Genomic DNA, 7,403 nt, shown 5'->3' on the forward strand with positions numbered 1-7,403 from the left:
CCCTGAGCCTGACCGCTGCTCATGAACGGCTGCCACCATGTTACAAAGTTCATTATAGATTCGTGATATATTTGTGCCCCTTTACCACTCTGTACATCATTAATAATATAATGTTTTCATGTAGCAGTAGGATCACTGAGCGCTTCATATACGTGCATTTCTCTGTTCATGATTCCCTGGTGTCTTTCCTCCACCACTCTTCCTGTTCAGAGGCCTCCGACCAGAAGCAATTACATTAACCGACGCAGAATGGCATTTTTATTTCTCTCTCTCAGTCGGGTTCTTCAGTCTCTCTGTGTTCGTACATCTCGTACCAAGTGTGCTGTAAAGTACCGTTCATTTATATCAGGAGAACAGCAGGAAAATACAGCAGACAAATTAAATAACAATAATAATAATATTGTTATGATGACATTTACAAATAATTTGTATTAATACTATTATAAAGGGCGGCACGGTGGCTTGGTGGGTAGCACTGTCACCTCACAGCAAGAAGGTCCTGGGTTTGATTGTCAACAATTATGATCACACAACAATTAACCGGATTACTAGTCTGGTGCCTTAACCGAATTACTAGTCCAGTACCTTAACCTTTGAGCTGATTACTAGTCCAGTACCTTAACCGGGTTACTAGATGAATAACTGGTAAGATGAATATGATGAATAAGATGAATATACTAGATGAGTCTGGTACCTTAACTGCTGAGCTGATTACTAGTCCAGTACCTTAACTGCTGAACGGATTACTAGTCCAGTACATTAACTGCTGAGTGGATTACTAGTCCAGTACCTTAACTGCTGAGTGGATTACTAGTCCAGTACCTTAACTGCTGAGCAGATTGCTAGTCCAGTACCTTAACCTTTGCGCGAATAACTAGTCCAGTACCTTAACTGCTGAGTGGATTACTAGTCTAGTACCTTAACTGCTGATAGGATTACTAGTCCAGTACCTTAACTGGATTGCTAGTCCTGTACCTTAACTGCTGTGAGTTACTCATGTGAGTGGATAAGTGTGTGGTGCCCTGTGAGGGATTGGCAACCTGTCCAGGTCGGGGTCCTTTCTGTGTGGAGTTTCTCTGGACTGGCAACCTGTCCAAGTTGTTTCCTACCCTTTGTTCTAAATCAGACCCACTGTGACCCTGACCAGGAAAAAACGGTGGTAAAGCAGACAATTAATGGATTTTTAAATATTTTGCAAAGTTTTTTGGATCAATCACCAGCTTTGAAGTTAATAATTTTATCTTTTAATTAAACCCAGTTGTGACGTCTGTTGTTTTACTAGTAAATCTAGTGTTTGTTTGCTCAGAACTTCTCAGCAGATCGTCGACTTTATATTCACGATGTTCGTTAACGTCGCTTGTCGAGTGACGCTGAATTCTAACGATTGTCGTGAACCACAGAGACGATTTATTTTATGAGAAGCAGCTTGTGTGGATCTCAGCAGAAATGCAGATTTGTGAAATTCCTCCGTCCTCATGGTGGGCTTGTTTACCGAGTGCCAGTCTGTGATGGTTTTCCAGCCTGGGTGCCAGTCGATCTCAGTGTGAGAAGTGCTTGTTGAGATGCCGTGCAAGATGCCGGAAAATACGCCTACCGCATGCATACCCCCCCATCTTATACTCACGCACACACACACACACACACACACACAGTACAGTACTGTTTCCATTGGTGGCCAGTGTGCCACACCCAGTCTCATGCCATTCTCTGCAGGATTGACTTCTTACTATTAACTTACTACTTCCTTCATATCACGTTTTTGTTTTTTACCCCGAGGAGGTTCAGACGGGAACTTTGTTACCCACCTGAGGCTGAAGCCTGAAGCCTGCAGGTTTGATGCTGCCAGCCAACGATGCCAGTCCTGCTGGGTATAATAAAAATCTGCCGTGTCTGCACTCACAAACAGACTTTATTTTCCCCCAGACTGGAATAAACGATGGTGAACTCTGATTAAATTCTTTTTTACTTTATTTTATATGTCTGCTTTACTGGGTGACACGGTGGCTCAGTGGGTAGCACAGTTCAATTCCCGGGTGCATGTTCCTCCTGTGCCCGCGTGGGTTCCTGTATCATTAGTAGCTCCGTTCTCAAATCTAGTCGGGTAAATATAAGGTAATCAAGGACACTTTCAAGGTGTGAATCAGTACCGAACACCCCAGAATACCAAATTCATCCTAAATTAGACCAAATCACTGAGTAGTTTCTGATCTCACCACCTTAAACCCGAGGCTACAAAGTCTCTAACCAGCTCAGATCACCTGAAGTTCCCTGAGGAACCTGAGGACACCCAGACCATCCAAATCACCCGATGATCAATCCAGATCTCCCCAAAATATTCCAGTAATCAACACTATCTATCCCACAATACCACCTCAGTCTAGACCAGAGCTCCTGATGCTGGTAGGGCGGTGGTCTCTCAGAGCTTAGCTCAGACCATGTGTCCATGTGTTTACTGATGAACCAAAACATTAGGACCACCCAAAAAATGTTAACTATTAAACGTTTTATCGCTCCACATGTGGCATGTTTGGAGGATTTAATTACTGATAAGGGCATCATCCCTGCTTAAATACTCTTCTTCAGACCTCCAGCTAGTCTAACTGGGTTTCATTTTATATTTAGGAAATAATGTCTTTTGTGAGGCGTTAGGTACGTAATTCATTCTGGAGTAAGAAGCAGAACAATGGAGAGCATAAAAAATCTATACATTCAGCTCAGAGAGTTTTCTATTCTCATCTGTATCATCCAGACGTGGGTAGTAATGAACCTTATTAACTGACCTAAGTGTCTGAATGCATTAAACGTGCATTTTTAATAGTTAGTACGAGGTCCTAATCCTAACCCTATTAAACCTTTGTGGCCAGACGTAAACACAGCTGTGATCCACCCACTGTGAACTAACCTGCAGAACCTGCTCAGTAATGAGCATAATTTTAGACTTGAATTTTAGATCTGGGACACGACGTTAAGCAACGCGGCCTCAGCGCTGTCTGGTGAGATTTGTTTTGGGAACAAAACAAGGCTGTAAGGCAGGAGTTACGCTCACACAGTGGAACGGTCCGACCCGGGGTGAACTCCTGCTCGAACGCAGTGCCGAGGCGTCTGCAGAGAATTTTCTTCTACATCGTTCTTCAGAGATTAAAGGAAACACTAAGTGCAACCAGACATGAATGGAAATGAGAACGATGCCTTATCGCCAAAAGTATGTGAAAACCTGCCAACAAGCCTGCTGGACGTTTAAGTCCAGAAATCGCCGGCCTATAGAGCAATAACGACCTCCGGTCCTCTGGGAAGGCATTCTACAAGTTTTTGAAGTGTGCCTGTGGGGATTTTGGGCGATGATGGATAAGAAAGCAGGGTTCAGCAGGGTTGAAATCAGGACTCCACACCAAACATAAAAACACATCTTTATAGGCTCCAGTAAAATGCTAAAACAGGAAAGGGCCTTCCCTAAAATGTTGCACAAAATTGGTAGCATATTATGTATTTAATGTTTTGCTTTTCCAGTCAGTTGCTTTCATATTTTGGGGTCGCCACAGTGGGTCATTCTGGTCTGTTAACCATGGGTGTGGCTTAAACACCTGAATGATCGAAGCCCCGATGTTCAGTCCCACTGTGACCCTGACCAGGATAAAGCATTTGATAAAATAAAATGTACCGTGTCATCCTGAACACATCCTGAAGTACCACTGAGGTACACCCCAAAACCAGACAGGTGCATTTTACAGGGGCGCTCATATCGGGCACTCGAGTTCTAATGTGATCTGATCTGCTATCAGCCGGCCGGGCTCCTACACAGACCCACAACTGGATGCGTGTCTGTAGTTGGAGGGGAAATGCCTGAAACAGGGTTCTTCTTGTGACCGATTTATGGATGGTAGTGCGTGACTCTCTGCACTTGATACTGTGCTCTAAGAGACCATGCCCCTGGTAGGTGAAAAGAAGCGGTCGCGGCTGGGCTTGTTACAGCATCGACCCTTTTTAGGATGGCAGACGCACTGAGAGAGAGAAGCTGCAATTGTACACAACTGATTGATAAAAAAGAAAGTAAGGTGCATTTTTCTGTTGTGTAGACGTTAATGAGCAGTAGAAGCATAACCTTCACCTAATGCCACTCGGTCAGTCACCCAGAAAGTACTTCCTGCCCACACCCGCAGATGTGAATGGACTCTTTCTTCTCAGCAGTTAGTCACACACTGCGCCGTAGGAGTTTAATTGCTTTCACTCCTTCAGCGCCGTACCCAGCATGCAGTCTGCCTGGCCCACGCTGCATAGTTCAGGCCTGCTGCAATCTGTTTGTGTGCAGAGGCGTCTGAGTTGCAGCTTGTTCTGGCTCGGTACGCGTGAGAACGCTTCGGGTTTTGCCCTTTCCCCAAATGCAGCTGATTGACCAATGGCACGCCTGACGTCCAGTATCGCCCTAGAACTACAAAACAAGCTAATGGAGGTGTGTCTCACATATCTGCTTTTATAATCAGTCCAATGCTTAAGAATTTCAGCAGCTAATTTATTTATTAGGATTTTAACGTTTTACACTTCATGACAGGACACGTAGCTACTGCTTACGCAAGTCTTTGGACTGTAGGAGTAAACCCACACAGACACGGGGAGAACATGCAAACTCCACACAGGAAGGACCCGGACCACCCCAACTGGGAATCGAACCCATGAGCTTCTTGCTTCATTACGACCACCCCACAAAATCTCATTCTAACACTTTGCAATTTATATCTGACTTTTGTAATAGAATTAAACCTGTTTTAGGGCTGGGTTTGTAAAATAAGCAAAAGTTTTATTATTAATTCAATCAATAATTATACATTGTGCACAACTGTCAGGGTTTTCTAGGTCTCATCTCAGTCTCAATACTTAATTTAAACATCCTTAAATGAAATGAATTAATTATTATGAATATTAATGGCGTGACACATTTTGAATCACATCATTTAATTTAATTCAATTTTCATCAAACGCTTTATCCTGATCAGGGTCACAGTAGGTCCGGTTCTATCTGAAATCATTGTATGAAAGGCATAAACACACCGAGGACAGGGCGCCAATCTATTGCAAAGCTTCACCCTGACCCACTGTGACCCTGATCAGGATAACGTGATGGTAAAACAGACAATGAATGAATGAGTGAATGAATGAATTAAATCATTTTTAGCTGCAGCTGAATGTGAGAATGTGGCTTAATTTCATAATTTTAAATATTTATATTGAAGCAGAATATTTTCCTAAAATACGTGAAATTTCTACTTATTTCTAGTTAATTTCTTGTTATTATTTCTTGTTATTATATCTGGTGGTATGATGGAGCTGTGAACACCACACAGCATCAGGGACTGTCTGAATAGAGTTTAGCGTATGTTCATGTGGGGTTTTTCTACATCATTTGAATTCCTTTCCCTTCCAAGAAACATTAGCACTCTCTGTGTATGTGTTTCAGGTAGGCCTTAGGCCCACTGCAACCCTGACCAGGATGTAAATATATTTTCAGCTGAATTGACTACAGCATGAGTTTGAAGCGATCTGCTGTACACAGGACTGAGCTTCTTATCTATTTTGAATAACACACAGTGCTCGTGTCTGGACGGTTCGGCGGAGGCGAGGGCGAGGGCGAGGATGATAAGTCTATCCTGCTTCCTGCTACTCTGAGCCATTAGTGCAGCGGATCAGTTTCATCACATTACGTTTAGAAATCTGTAGATGTGAGCGTGATGGGGGTTGCTGATTGCCTCCTGAACACCCAGTCTTGCACTGACACACACGGGTGAAGAAACATTTACTCAAGTCACGTTTGTACCTTCTAGTGTTTCAAAATGATAAGTGCAAGTACATTCAGTAGATGGACAAACTTGTTGGACATTCCATTCCAAAACCACAAGCTTTCATATCGAATTGCTCCCTTCTTCCTTTGTAGCTTTAATATTATCCACTTCCTGGGGAAGCCTTTCTACAAGAATCTGGAGTATGACTGTAGGAATTTGTCCCCATTCAGTTGGTAGAGTCCATGAGGTCAGGCACTGATGTTGGAATAGAAGAGTCCGGCTCACAATCCGAGTTAAATTCAGCCTAAAAGTGTTGAGTTGGGATGAGACCAGGCCTTTGTGTAGAGCAACTAAAGCTCCTTTGCAGACAAACCAGGTCTTTATAAGGATTGCTTTGTGCTCAGGGGTATAAACATGCCAAAAGAGAAAGCGGACTTCCCCAAACTGATGCCAAAATGGTAAAAACATAGCAATGAACTGGATGCTCCGCTACTTTATTAGGATTTTAACGTCATGTTTTACACTTTTGTTACACTCATGACAGGAACGGTAGTTACTCATTACACAAGATTCATCAGTTCACAAGTTTAATATCAAACAGTCATGGACAATTTAGTATCTGCAATTCACCTCACTTGCACGTCTTTTGTACTTCAGAGGGAAACCGGAGCTCCCGGAGGAAACCCACGCAGACATGCAAACTCCACACAGAAAGGACCCACTGTCCTGTCCCACTGTCTACCCACTGTCAGTGCTACCCCCCTAAACAGGATAAAGCGATGGTAAAACAGACAAAGGGATGAATAAACGTTGTATGATGAAGCGGTTCACTTTCTGTTGACTGCAGCCCATTAGCGCCCTCCACTGTCTAACTAATGAATAGAATATTATTAGCAACAATAAAAAAGAATAAAGATTTATTTATTTATTTGATAGATTTAATAAATAAAGGACTGAAAGTTATTGAATGATTGAATAAATGAGTGAGTAAGTGAAGAAATTATATCCTAAACAGCCGCATTTGTTCAGTTTATGTTTATTTATGTTAAGTCTTTTCTTCATACTGATCAGGATTGCAGTGGGCCCAACTAGCAACACTGGGCGTAAGGCAGGAAAACTCTGTGAACAGGGCCTCAGTCAATATTTATTGTTTTGTGCCATTGAAATGAGTGAAAATGAATGGATAAATATACGAGTGAATTAATAAATGAATTAAATCTTACAAAACTGCATTAAAGGCACGTTTGGAGCACACTAGCAATAGCACAGTGAAGTGCGATAGATCGTAATCTAGTTTGCTGATTGAGACGTGTCCCGGGCTTCCGTTGATATTGATTGATTGATTGATTGATTGATTGATTAATTCATTTATTTATCTTCAGTCCTTTCTTCATACTGATCAGGATTGCAGTGGGCCCAACTAGCAACACTGGGCGTAAGGCAGGAAAACTCTGTGGACTGGGCCCCAATCTGTATTTATTGTGTTGTGACATTGAAATGAGTGAAAGTATATGAATAAATGAATGAGTGAATGAATTAATTGATTAATGAATGAATGAAATCCTAAAAAAAGCAAAACTATTTTGGAGCACACTAGCATTAGCACAGTGTAGTGCACTAGTCGGTAGACTC

Source organism: Trichomycterus rosablanca, chromosome 17, assembly GCF_030014385.1.
Source record: "Trichomycterus rosablanca isolate fTriRos1 chromosome 17, fTriRos1.hap1, whole genome shotgun sequence".
Classification (NCBI taxonomy): domain Eukaryota; kingdom Metazoa; phylum Chordata; class Actinopteri; order Siluriformes; family Trichomycteridae; genus Trichomycterus; species Trichomycterus rosablanca.